We start from the raw sequence: 13,353 nt of genomic DNA, 5'->3' as shown, positions 1-13,353 counted from the left end.
GGACCTTTTCTTAAGAACCTTCCGCCACTCTCACCGAGATCCTCATTTTCCCCCTCCCCATCCCCCATCTTAATTTCGTGTCACTCTCTTGGCGTCGCTCTTTGCCTGATATTTTCGATTTACATGTCAGAACTGATTTGTTTCAAGTCATTTGAGTGTAAATTGGCCTTTCCGGAGCCTTAAGGGGAGAGTGCGGCAGCTGAAAGTCACTTTGAGAAGATCTGTCCCCTCGAGGTCGAACTCGCTGTTTCAAACAAGGGAAAGTTGTGCTCACCACTAATATTTAAAATCATTAGGCGGGGGTGCAATGAGGCTGTGACCACAAAATACATATAGACAAATACAAGAGTCCTCTGCACTCAACCCATTATCAATATATTTAAGACAGACATTTTGTGCTACTGCTACTGAAAAATGCCTTACCCTTTAAACAACACAGGGATTGTTTGTCCATATATTGCAATATATTTAAGCTGAACAACCTGCTGTTTCTTCAGTCTCTCAATTCTTTCATAAAATGTACTATCCCACCAAATCTAAACCTATTAGCCTTAATTTCAGGTTCAACAGATGCTGGTAGGTACTGCCATACTGTACACTGACCCAGACAATATGCAAAGGAAGTTGGTGGTAGATAATCCCATAAACTGACTGCCCTTACAGTAAAGAACCCCTTCCTATGCTGATGGTGAGATCTCCTTTCCTCCCCACCAATGAATCACTCATTCCCCTCTCTTGGTAGGGAATCCCATAACCTGACTGTCCTTACAGTAAAGAACCCCTTCCTATGCTGATGGTGAGATCTCCTTTCCTCCCCACCAATGAATCACTCATTCCTCCTCTCTTGGTAGGGAATCCCATAACCTGACTGTCCTTACAGTAAAGAACCCCTTCCTATGCTAATGGTGAGATCTCCTTTCCTCCCCACCAATGAATCACTCATTCCCCCTCTCTTGGTAGGGAATCCCATAACCTGACTGTCCTTACAGTAAAGAACCCCTTCCTATGCTGATGGTGAGATCTCCTTTCCTCCCCACCAATGAATCACTCATTCCTCCTCTCTTGGTAGGGAATCCCATAACCTGACTGTCCTTACAGTAAAGAACCCCTTCCTATGCTAATGGTGAGATCTCCTTTCCTCCCCACCAATGAATCACTCATTCCCCCTCTCTTGGTAGGGAATCCCATAACCTGACTGTCCTTACAGTAAAGAACCCCTTCCTATGCTGATGGTGAGATCTCCTTTCCTCCCCACCAATGAATCACTCATTCCCCCTCTCTTGGTAGGGAATCCCATAACCTGACTGTCCTTACAGTAAAGAACCCCTTCCTATGCTAATGGTGAGATCTCCTTTCCTCCCCACCAATGAATCACTCATTCCCCCTCTCTTGGTAGGGAATCCCATAACCTGACTGTCCTTACAGTAAAGAACCCCTTCCTATGCTGATGGTGAGATCTCCTTTCCTCCCCACCAATGAATCACTCATTCCCCTCTCTTGGTAGAGAATCCCATAACCTGACTGTCCTTACAGTAAAGAACCCCTTCCTATGCTGATGGTGAGATCTCCTTTCCTCCCCACCAATGAATCACTCATTGCCCTCTCTTGGTAGGGAATCCCATAACCTGACTGTCCTTACAGTAAAGAACCCCTTCCTATGCTGATGGTGAGATCTCCTTTCCTCCCCACCAATGAATCACTCATTGCCCTCTCTTGGTAGGGAATCCCATAACCTGACTGTCCTTACAGTAAAGAACCCCTTCCTATGCTGATGGTGAGATCTCCTTTCCTCCCCACCAATGAATCACTCATTGCCCTCTCTTGGTAGGGAATCCCATAACCTGACTGTCCTTACAGTAAAGAACCCCTTCCTATGCTGATGGTGAGATCTCCTTTCCTCCCCACCAATGAATCACTCATTCCCCCTCTCTTGGTAGGGAATCCCATAACCTGACTGTCCTTACAGTAAAGAACCCCTTCCTATGCTGATGGTGAGATCTCCTTTCCTCCCCACCAATGAATCACTCATTGCCCTCTCTTGGTAGGGAATCCCATAACCTGACTGTCCTTACAGTAAAGAACCCCTTCCTATGCTGATGGTGAGATCTCCTTTCCTCCCCACCAATGAATCACTCATTCCCCCTCTCTTGGTAGGGAATCCCATAACCTGACTGTCCTTACAGTAAAGAACCCCTTCCTATGCTGATGGTGAGATCTCCTTTCCTCCCCACCAATGAATCACTCATTGCCCTCTCTTGGTAGGGAATCCCATAACCTGACTGTCCTTACAGTAAAGAACCCCTTCCTATGCTGATGGTGAGATCTCCTTTCCTCCCCACCAATGAATCACTCATTCCCCCTCTCTTGGTAGGGAATCCCATAACCTGACTGTCCTTACAGTAAAGAACCCCTTCCTATGCTGATGGTGAGATCTCCTTTCCTCCCCACCAATGAATCACTCATTCCCCCTCTCTTGGTAGGGAATCCCATAACCTGACTGCCCTTACAGTAAAGAACCCCTTCCTATGCTGATGGTGAGATCTCCTTTCCTCCCCACCAATGAATCACTCATTCCCCTCTCTTGGTAGGGAATCCCATAACCTGACTGTCCTTACAGTAAAGAACCCCTTCCTATGCTGATGGTGAGATCTCCTTTCCTCCCCACCAATGAATCACTCATTCCCCTCTCTTGGTAGGGAATCCCATAACCTGACTGTCCTTACAGTAAAGAACCCCTTCCTATGCTGATGGTGAGATCTCCTTTCCTCCCCACCAATGAATCACTCATTCCCCTCTCTTGGTAGGGAATCCCATAACCTGACTGTCCTTACAGTAAAGAACCCCTTCCTATGCTGATGGTGAGATCTCCTTTCCTCCCCAACATATTGTTCATATTTAGTTCCTTAATAGTTTTCAGTCAATATGAAACAATGTGCCAGTATTTAGCATATACTACTTGAGTGCAAATACTGTGCCATTGGGTTTATACAATGATATTGTAGAGAGACGGCACAAGCCTGCAGATCACTCAGCACAGGCATTGTATCATTAGTTGTTACAGGTTCTAGGACTAGGGGTTGATATTAGCCATTATTACAATATATTGCAGCCACAGACAGGTAATTAGGTCTCTGTGACGCCCCGACCTTTCCCTGTGACTTTGTGTCTCATTATTCATTGTATCGTGTGAATGAGAGAAAATCACACTGATCTGATTCCTTTCCCGGCTTTTGTCGATGCTCAGATATTCATTATATGCAAATAACATGAAAGTGCCGGGTAGGAAACGATATCCTGAATCTCATATTATACTTCAGATTCCCTCTCAGGTTATTGCCACCTTATATATCTCATTACTGGAACAGAGGTCAGACCTGAGATTGCTCAAATCCTCTTATCCAAAGTGAGAGAGAGAATATCAAGCAGATTCCACAAGTTCTGCCGCAAACAAACTTTTAACCGATCTGTAAAGCAACTCATGGAACGAGTCCAATGTCCTCCTTGATACAGAGACGACCACTGCTGCACTTTCCTACTTCAGCCTATAGAGGGAGCTGTGCAATTAAAGGCGTTGTACAAGAAATACCCAGAGAAGTGGTCCCCAATTATCTTCATATTCTGTTGTCAGGGCCGGATTTGTGGAAAGGCCAGAAAGGCCTGGGTGTAGGGCGGCAGGATTTTAGTTTTTTATATTTCCAGTGCACCAATCCCCATTGCTCCAATCCCGATGATGAAAATCTTCACGAATAAAGGGGAGGGGACAGGGGCAACGAACGGCAGTGGGCCTAGGGGCACCCGCTAAGTAAATCCGGCCCTGTCTGTTGTAAAGTTTTCATTAAAAAACATAAAACCCCCCAGCCAGTGGCCCAGAAGTAACATGTTGCTCCCCAAGCCCTTGGATGTTGCTCCCAGTGGCCTCAAAGCAGGAGCTTATTATTGAATTCGTATTATTGAGTTTTCGTTGCCTAATAACTATGTCTTCTGCCAAGCAAAGTCTCCTGTAGGCTGCCAGTCCACATAGGGACTACCAATAGCCAATCACAGCCCTTATTTGGCACCCTAAGGACTTTTCATGCTTGTGTTGCTCCCCAACTCTTTTTACATTTGAATGTGGCTCACGGGTAAAAAAGGTTGGGGACCCCTGTCCTAGAGGGGATAACGGGGGAATCGGTAGAGTTTATGAGCTGGAACAGTTCCAACGAATATTATTGTGTAGGGATATACAAAAGGCATATTGAAGGGGATGTTATCAGTTCTAATAAAGTAGGTTTGTCTGGTAAGGTTCTGTGTTCAGAAGTTATTCCCTGGATAAGCAAAGCATGGGCACCACCATTTTACATGAAGTCTTGGCCACCAGAGGTCCTGCTTATCCATAGGATTGTCTTTAGTATCGTCATGGTGTGATCATTTGCTCATAGTTGTCAATACCTTTGATATCAAGGTCATGTAAAGTGATGCCCAGGACTAAGCAGCTATAGACCAGCACTATTGAACTGTTGGCGACTCCAGTAGCTGATGTACTCTATTAAGAGCTAAGGATTTGGTAAATGTTGATTAAAAACGCGTTACCATCCTGCCCTACTGTCTCCGTCTTGCCCAACTTTGACCATCTTGTCCTACAGCCCCCAACTTACCCTAAAGCTGACATGTGGTCATGCATTCTCCATCTTTCCCAACAATTTTCATCTTGCCCTACTGTCTCCATTTTGCTCAACTGTCTCCATATTGCCCATATTATACTATGTCAGCATCATGGCATTCGTCCTTTCATCTCAATCCAACCCCATTGTTGACATATTTCCCTACAGATGATATTTAGCCCTATTGGTGCCATTGTGCCCTACTGTGAACATCACGTGCTCTCCTTTATATCTTTATCTTTATTCTCCAATTTGTCCTACTATAACCTACTGTATCCATATTTCACCACTTCACAGTTTCCCCTTTGGGGGTCCCAAACAGTAGTTAGGGGGCCCAGCTGGTGCAGGTGGCTTGGGTGAAATTTGGAGAGAATCTGTATTTGTTCTATAGGATACTTCTTGAATCTCACATGGAAGGTTAATTAGAGTGAATTACTCATTTCTATCCTATTTATTTAAAGGAATTGTTCAGTGTAAAAATAACAACTGGGTAAATAAATAGGCTGTGCAAAATAAAAAATGTATCTGATTTAGTTAGTTAGGTAAAAATGTGATGTATAAAGGCTGGAGTGACTGGATGTGTAACATAATAGCCAGAACACTACTTCCTGCTTTTCAGTTCCCTTGCTTTTCTCTTGCTTTCCACTGATTGGTTATCAGACAATAACCAATCAGAGACTTGAGGGGAGTCATATCTGTTGCTTTTGAATCTGAGCTGAATGCTGAGGATCAATTACAAACTCACTGAACAGTTATGTCCCATGTGGCCCCCCTTATAGTCACTGACTAACTCAGAGTTAGAGAGCTGAAAAGCAGGAAGTAGTGTTCTGGCTATTATGTTACACATCCACTCACTCCAGCCTTTATACATTACATTTTTGCTTAACTAACTATATTAGATACATTTTTTATTTTGCACAGCCTATTTATTTACCCAGTTTTTATTTTCACACCGAACTATTCATTTATGGATAAATGGCTGATAAAACAATGGTATCCAATATTTGTAACCTAAGTTGTCCCTGACCAAAACTTGATCCTTGATGAAGACTTGAAACAAAAGTATCTGAAAGACCTGCAGTACCCACATTACTATACTGTTGCATCTTGTTCTTGTCCTACTTTCTCCCTATTGTTATACAGTTTCCATCTTGTCCTAATTTGTCCATCGTTCCCCGTTGTTGCCATTTTGCGTTGCAGTTGTCATCTTGCCCTTTTGTCGCCATCTTGTTTCACCATCTCCAAATCCTACTGCTGCTCTGTGGGGCCCTCTATTTAAGGGGCCCCAGAGACAACTGTATTTGATCTGAGCCAGTAATGTGGCCCCTCAGTGTCTCCTGGGGTTCATTGTACAAGTGGAAGAGTTTCTGGGGCACAGGCTGAGCTGGTCACAATGTAGGTCACTGGGGGTTCAGCCTTGATTGTCCTGCTTGAACCAAATGAGAGGCGCAATAATAATAATGATACCGGGAGATAGAGGGAAAGGTGCTGAGATGTGACAGGTTTGTGATTTACAGTAACACAATTGTGACTCAAGGGAACAAAAGGATTTGTTGTGTCTCCTGTGATGTGTGACAGCTCAAACATTCTGCTCAATAAACTCACAGATCCTGCTCCGTGTGACTGGGGATTCTCACTCCCCGAACCCCACCGGTCAGTCATTGCTTGACTTTAACCTCTTGTATCACTTTTAAGCACCAGTAAAACTAGAATTCTAATTTAAAAGGGAAATCCACCCAAAACAACTGTTGTAAGTGTCATTGCACTGCTGCTTCCGACTCTTGACCACAGACAGAATTCAGGGGCTTCGCACACAGTTGAAAACAATTCTAATTAAAAAAATAATAATAATAACAATGTTTCAGCCAATAAATATTTCATTAGAGGCTGCTGGACAGATGGACATAAAGTAACCGTGTATCAGATACATGTGAATAAAATATTCATACGACTTCCCAAAATAAGATGTGAGGAGATGAGGATGGGGAGGTTTCCAGGGAGTGTTTGTGCAGGCGAGACAGTTGTGTATAGTGAGACTACAGATACAGACACCTCCATCAACCCAAGGTGCAGCCTTGTGCCTTTATATGGTCACAGAACAACCCCTCAGTGACTTCTAATATCCTTATCATTTACAGTAGGGGGTACATTATCCCTTATAATACATGAGTGATACTCAGAGTTCCCTGTATAACTCAGCCTGCAGCCTTGTGCCTTTATATGGTCACAGAACAACCCCTCAGTGTCTTCTAATATCCTTATCATTTACAGTAGGGGGTACATTATCCCTTATAATACATGAGTGATACTCAGAGTTCCCTGTATAACTCAGCCTGCAGCCTTGTGCCTTTATATGGTCACAGAACAACCCCTCAGTGACTTCTAATATCCTTATCATTTACAGTAGGGGTACATTATCCCTTATAATACATGAGTGATACTCAGAGTTCCCTGTATAACTCAGCCTGCAGCCTTGTGCCTTTATATGGTCACAGAACAACCCCTCAGTGACTTCTAATATCCTTATCATTTACAGTAGGGGGTACATTATCCCTTATAATACATGAGTGATACTCAGAGTTCCCTGTATAACTCAGCCTGCAGCCTTGTGTCTTTATATGGTCACAGAACAACCCCTCAGTGACTTCTAATATCCTTATCATTTACAGTAGGGGGTACATTATCCCTTATAATACATGAGTGATACTCAGAGTTCCCTGTATAACTCAGCCTGCAGCCTTGTGCCTTTATATGGTCACAGAACAACCCCTCAGTGTCTTCTAATATCCTTATCATTTACAGTAGGGGGTACATTATCCCTTATAATACATGAGTGATACTCAGAGTTCCCTGTATAACTCAGCCTGCAGCCTTGTGTCTTTATATGGTCACAGAACAACCCCTCAGTGACTTCTAATATCCTTATCATTTACAGTAGGGGGTACATTATCCCTTATAATACATGAGTGATACTCAGAGTTCCCTGTATAACTCAGCCTGCAGCCTTGTGCCTTTATATGGTCACAGAACAACCCCTCAGTGACTTCTAATATCCTTATCATTTACAGTAGGGGGTACATTATCCCTTATAATACATGAGTGATACTCAGAGTTCCCTGTATAACTCAGCCTGCAGCCTTGTGCCTTTATATGGTCACAGAACAACCCCTCAGTGACTTCTAATATCCTTATCATTTACAGTAGGGGGTACATTATCCCTTATAATACATGAGTGATACTCAGAGTTCCCTGTATAACTCAGCCTGCAGCCTTGTGCCTTTATATGGTCATAGAACAACCCCTCAGTGACTTCTAATATCCTTATAATTTACAGTAGGGGGTACATTATCCCTTATAATACATGAGTGATACTCAGAGTTCCCTGTATAACTCAGCCTGCAGCCTTGTGCCTTTATATGGTCACAGAACAACCCCTCAGTGACTTCTAATATCCTTATCATTTACAGTAGGGGGTACATTATCCCTTATAATACATGAGTGATACTCAGAGTTCCCTGTATAACTCAGCCTGCAGCCTTGTGCCTTTATATGGTCACAGAACAACCCCTCAGTGACTTCTAATATCCTTATCATTTACAGTAGGGGGTACATTATCCCTTATGATACAAGACAATTTTTTCACCTATTGAAGTCTATGGGAGTCTTTTTCACGGCAAGTCATGGTGAAACCTGTGGAAAATTTCGCTCATCAAACACAAAGTTCCCATCAGAGAACAGGTTCACGCGCAGCATTTGGGACCCCCTGTGTTATTAAGGATCATGTAATATTTGGACTTTGCTGACCCAGGACTATTGTCTGTTGCCATAAAGTTACTTTAAAGTTACTTTTAGAATATTCCAGTGCAAACAGAATGCAATTGTTGTTTATCATTCGTGTTTTATTATTATTTACTTTGCTGAAGTCAGACCCTCCACCCCCAGTCAGAATAAATGAAAAATACAAAAGTACAAAACACGAGAAACTTGGGAATTGAAAATATTAATTGAACCCGAACTGCAGCCTCATATCAATGAGTTTAACTCCATTACTTTCATCTTCCAAACTCTTTTATTTTAGTGCAGAGTCTGAGATCTGACTGCATCTTATATCTACCTGTCTTGTCTCATAAACTAACACTCTCCTCTATAGATTTATGGGATCTTTCTGTACAGACTATGAGCAAACTTAGGGACTGTTCCTGCTGAATTGTGCTTAGTACAGGGAATACCTATGCTGCCATAGTTTTATGGGATCTCTCTGTACAGACTATGAGCAAACTTAGGGGGCTGTTCCTGCTGAATTGTGCTTAGTACAGGGAATACCTATGCTGCCATAGTTTTATGGGATCTCTCTGTACAGACTATGAGCAAACTTAGGTGGCTGTTCCTGCTGAATTGTGCTTAGTACAGGGAATACCTATGCTGCCATAGTTTTATGGGATCTCTCTGTACAGACTATGAGCAAACTTAGGGACTGTTCCTGCTGAATTGTGCTTAGTACAGGGAATACCTATGTACCATAGTTTTATGGGATCTCTCTGTACAGACTATGAGCAAACTTAGGGACTGTTCCTGCTGAATTGTGCTTAGTACAGGGGAATACCTATGCTGCCATAGTTTTATGGGATCTCTTTGTACAGACTATGAGCAAACTTAGGGGCTGTTCCTGCTGAATTGTGCTTAGTACAGGGAATACCTATGCTGCCATAGTTTTATGGGATCTCTTTGTACAGACTATGAGCAAACTTAGGGGCTGTTCCTGCTGAATTGTGCTTAGTACAGGGAATACCTATGCTGCCATAGTTTTATGGTATCTCTCTGTACAGACTATGAACAAACTTAGGGGGCTGTTCCTGCTGAATTGTGCTTAGTACAGGGGAATACCTATGCTGCCATAGTTTTATGGGATCTCTCCGTACAGACTATGAACAAACTTAGGGGACTGTTCCTGCTGAATTGTGCTTAGTACAGGGAATACCTATGCTGCCATAGTTTTATGGGATCTCTCCGTACAGACTATGAACAAACTTAGGGGACTGTTCCTGCTGAATTGTGCTTAGTACAGGGAATACCTATGCTGCCATAGTTTTATGGGATCTCTCTGCTCTGTACAGACTATACCTATGGGACTGTTCCTGCTGAATTGTGCCAGGTGAGCTGTGGGTGGTATCAGTTAATATGTGTGTTTTCACCAGTGGAGAAAGCCTGAGGCAATTGTATAGCAACAGAAAAAGGAACATAAATCTCCGTATTGCAGTGTATTGGCCAGTTGATTAACGAGCAGTTTATTACTTGGCAAACGATCGTCAGCCCTTGGACGAGTGACAAACATCTTATCAGTGGAATGAGTGAATAACTGGAAAAGCCAAACAAAACATGGAATTGTTGACTGTTAGTCTTTCACAATAATTCTCTGTTTTTGCTCAGGGGGATTGTGGGAATATTTTGTACATTTCTACTCTCAGGAGCTCCGGCCTTTTCCAACGAAAGTCTCCCGTGTCGAGTTCCCGTATTATTTGTCAGTCGCAGAAGGGAACGGGTTTGACACAGAATTAATCACAAAATTAGGAGTAGGTGCCACATTACCCGCTGCACCCAAATCTATGGATTATTTATGGACTGGATATTGGCACTTCCATGGCCACCAGGGGGCAGTCTGACAGTCTGACAGTATGGCAGCTTCCACTCACTTTACTTTCTGCTGATATTAAAGGGATCCTGTCATCAGAAAACATGTTTTTTTCAAAATGAATCAGTTAATAGTGCTGCTCCAGCAGAATTCTGCACTGAAATCCATTTTTCAAAAGAGCAAACAGATTTTTTTATATTCAATTTTGAAATCTGACATGGGGCTAGACATATTGTCAATTTCCCAGCTGCCCCTGGTCATGTGACTTGTGCCTGCACTTTAGGAGAGAAATGCTTTCTGGCAGGCTGCTGCCTCACTGAGACACATTCAGTTACATTGAGAAGGAAAAACAGCAGCCTGCCAGAAAGCATTTCTCTCCTAAAGTGCAGGCACAAGTCACATGACCAGGGGCAGCTGGGAAATTGACAAAATGTCTAGCCCCATGTCAGATTTCAAAATTGAATATAAAAAAAAAAACTGTTTGCTTTTTTGAGAAATGTATTTCAGTGCAGAATTCTGCTGAAGCAGCTCTATTAACTATTAAAAAAATGTTTTCCCATGACAGTATCCCTTTAATGTTTATACCTGGGGGGCCCTTCTCAGGGGTCTGATCCCTGGGGCTGGGGAGGTGGCTACTGTGCAGGGATCTGATGATTGACACAACTTTACTTCTCCTTTAGAGTTCATTTAAGGTTTAATTCCCATTTAAAGTGAAAACGTGATACATAAAACATCTATGAAGAATTTGGCCAAACGTAACTTTGTTGATGGGCATCTCATGGCCCTAGAGCTTCAGCCCACAGCAGCCAATCAGATGTCTGATATCAAACAGAAATGGGAAATGGTACCTGAGGATCCATAGACCTACCAGGCAGCTGTTATCTTGTATTAGGGGCACGACACACGGCAGATTTGGGGAGATTAGTCGCGACAAATCGTCTCTTCTTCGGGGCGACAATCTCCCTGAACTGCCTCCTAGAATGAAAAATCGCCAGCGGGATGACACTCGCATCGCTTCATTTTCCGAAGTTGCCTCACAAGGAAACTACGGTGACTTCGGAAAACAAAGTGCTGTGAGTGCCATCCCGCTGGCGATTTTTCATTCTAGGAGGCAGTTCAGGGAGATTGACGCCCCGAAGAAGAGACGATTTGTCGCGACTAATCTCCCCGAATCTGCCCGTGTGTCCTGACCCTTAAGGAGCTGTTATCTTGTGTTAGGGAGCTGCTATCTGGTTACCTTCCCATTGTTCTGTTGTTTGGCTGCTGGGGGGGGGGGTGATATCAGTCCAACTTGCAGTACAGCAGTAAAGAGTGATTGAAGTTTATCAGAGCACAAATCACATGACTGGGGGCAGCTGGGAAATTGACAATTTGTCTAGCCCCATTTCAAAATTGAATATAAAAAAATCAGTTTGCTCTTTTGAGAAATGGATTTCAGTGCAGAATTCTGCTGGAGCAGCACTATTAACTGATTCATTTTGAAAAAAAACAAAACATTTTTTCCATGACAGTATCCCTTTAATAACTATTATTAGTTCTACTGAACCCGTAATAAGGAGAACATCTTGTCTCTCTGTACATTTTTTGGATTTTTTGTGACTGGGGTTGCTCTGATACCAACCTCCCTGTCTTGATGCTGACTCCCACCTACATGCCTTTCTCACTATCTACTGATACCCACGTACCTACAGCAGCCCATCTGACAGTTGCCAGAACTCTCAGACTGCCGGACCAGACTCAGTCCCAGGTACAAATTTGCCCAGTCTTTATGAATGAGCCCCAACTGCCTACATCAAATTAAAAGTCAATTTCAAGGTGAACTGCCCCTTTAAATTAACTTGATCAGACAACATGGCAGCACCCTGCGATAGAAATACATTCTGTGTGTGGGATTTGGCCAAACAGTAGCGTTTTGTCTTGTTTTTACTGAATTTCAGAGAATCTCTATAATTTAACAAAATGTCATGTGACTCTGAAGGTTTTTCCTATTGCAGACAAAGCAGCTTTATCAGCCAATCACAGCTTGGGGTTTGGTCGGGTCCCCCCCCATGGGAAAATATTTAACATACATATAACTATGAGCAGAGCAAACAACATAATTTATTATAACAGACATTTATAGGAAATATTAAAGTTTTGATGATAACAATGGCATACTTGCCCTTTATTGTGTCTGCAGGTATTGATTGATGTTTCTGCCCCCTGCCTCCCTCTCCTGGTTACACAATACTAATAAAATGAATGAATTAACTACAATGAATAAAATTGCTTTATTTGAGCCCAGCAGTGAAAGAGTCCCAGGCTGTTTCCCTGCAGTTCCTTTTCTTCCCACCAGGGGGCGCGCGCTCCAACATTAAATAAAAGCAGCTGTTGTATCTTTCTCCCATCCCTTCCCTGCCAGTGGCTTCCCCAGTCACATGGGCTTTGTGTGTGAGTTTAAAAGATCCCAAATCCTGAGGACTTGTCAGTGCAGTGAGGAGACTTGAGGTGCTGATGTTACAGACAAGGGGAGACACCAGGAGACCCCCAGACCTACAGTCACTGCAACTACCTGAGGATTTGCTGCTGCTGATGATGATGATGGAAGGTCCTGCTGCTGCTGCTGCTCAAGGTGTGTCTCTGTCCTGCTGCATCACTGCTCCTGTCTCTGTGTCTCTGCTCCTGTCTCTGTGTCTCTGCTCCTGTCTCTGTGTCTCTGCTCCTGTCTCTGTGTCTCTGCTCCTATCTCTGTGTCTCTGTGACTGTCTCTGTGTCTCACTCTGCTCTTGTCTCTGTGTCTCTGTGTCTCTGTGACTGTCTCTGCTCCTGTCTCTGTCTGGCACATGTCATTGCTCTGTCTCTGATTTTTGGGGGATTTAAGTTGAGTGTTGGATATTTATTGCTCATTGTAACTGAGAGTCTTTCCTCTGACTTGCTGCTGCTGCTGTTGGTGCTGCTGCTGCTGGATTTGCTTTGATGTCCTGGATTTGGGTGGTAATTAATAGGTTAATAGGGGGAGTACTCGCACAGGTGCAGTTATTATTATTATTATTATTATTATAGGCAGGTGAGTCTCTCTGTATATTTATATACTGGATATAATAG

The 13,353-nt window shown here is 43.2% G+C and overlaps 1 protein-coding gene across 2 annotated transcripts in view; it reads left to right on the top strand.

Annotated features, from left to right (window-relative positions):
• The first annotated feature begins 12,671 nt into the window (after positions 1 to 12,671).
• The window catches only part of cntfr.S (ciliary neurotrophic factor receptor S homeolog), a 241,708-nt gene continuing 241,026 nt past the window's right edge, over positions 12,672 to 13,353 (top strand). For both annotated transcript variants that reach the window (XM_041580687.1, XM_041580685.1), the window contains exon 1: positions 12,672 to 12,880. The gene's annotated coding sequence lies outside the window, so the exon portion shown is untranslated. The remainder of the gene's footprint in view (positions 12,881 to 13,353) is intronic.

Source organism: Xenopus laevis, chromosome 1S (genome assembly GCF_017654675.1).
Source record: "Xenopus laevis strain J_2021 chromosome 1S, Xenopus_laevis_v10.1, whole genome shotgun sequence".
Taxonomy (NCBI): Eukaryota; Metazoa; Chordata; class Amphibia; order Anura; family Pipidae; genus Xenopus; species Xenopus laevis.
The sequence above is the reverse complement of the archived record's forward strand: the minus strand, read 5'-3'. Positions and strand labels throughout refer to the sequence as shown.